Source organism: Austrofundulus limnaeus, unplaced genomic scaffold (assembly GCF_001266775.1).
Source record: "Austrofundulus limnaeus strain Quisiro unplaced genomic scaffold, Austrofundulus_limnaeus-1.0 Scaffold36, whole genome shotgun sequence".
Taxonomy (NCBI): Eukaryota; Metazoa; Chordata; class Actinopteri; order Cyprinodontiformes; family Rivulidae; genus Austrofundulus; species Austrofundulus limnaeus.
In genome coordinates, this window is record NW_013952438.1 from 2,501,777 (window position 1) to 2,502,726 (window position 950).

A 950-nucleotide genomic window follows, 5' to 3' on the forward strand; every position below is an offset into this window, starting at 1 on the left:
ACCCAGGACTCGCTGGAGGGTTCATGTATCCTCTCTGGCCTGGGAACATCTCAGAGTCCCCCAGGACTTGCTGGAGGGATTATGTATCCCCTCTGGCCTGGGAACGTCTCAGAGTCCCCCAGGACGAGCTGGAAGGTGTCGCTGGGGAGAGCGGGGTCTCCTGCTGCCCCCACGACCCGATCCTGGATAAGCGGCAGAAAACGGATGGGCGGGCAATTTATATTGTTGTTAGTCTAAATTATTACATTTAAAATTATAACTCTAATTCAATCAGAATAGCCTATTGTCAACATAGTTATGGAGTGTAATTTATTTTCAACTCAAAATATCTTCAAACTAACGAAATTTAAGGTTATTAATGAAGAAAACCCGCCTGGATAACAGCAGACTGTCTGCTCGTAAAATATATGACAGGTCTGGACCACTCGTGAATTTTGTTCGTATCTGAAAAAAATCTTCGAATACGAAAACATTGGTGAATGCCACAAATTCTCCTAAATCACTCGTATGCACAACTTAAGAACAAATCTGTGCGTACGAACGATTCTTGCATGAGGCCCATTGTCTGTAATTTACACTTTTCCCCCATTTTGCAGGTATACGGATGTATAGGGCAATATCATGGACTTTTTCAAAACCTCAGCTTCAAATTTTATTTTATGTCCCAGAGCCTGTAGACCATTAAAATTTTTTTTAAATAAAATCTTCCCAACTTGCTTTGCCACTCGAAAAAAATGTTCTCAACCTGTCCCCGTCCACCATCTGTCCCTGCAGCCAACTGTCTGCCTGCACCCCACCCCCACCCCCACCCCATAGAGGTAAACTCCAGATGGGTTTGACATGTGCACAAAACAAGCATTTTTTTTTGCCATTTTTCTCCCTTGTACTAAATGCTCTGATGCTCAAAACCGATCGTAACACCAGAATCAGTACTGAGATGCTGGTATTAA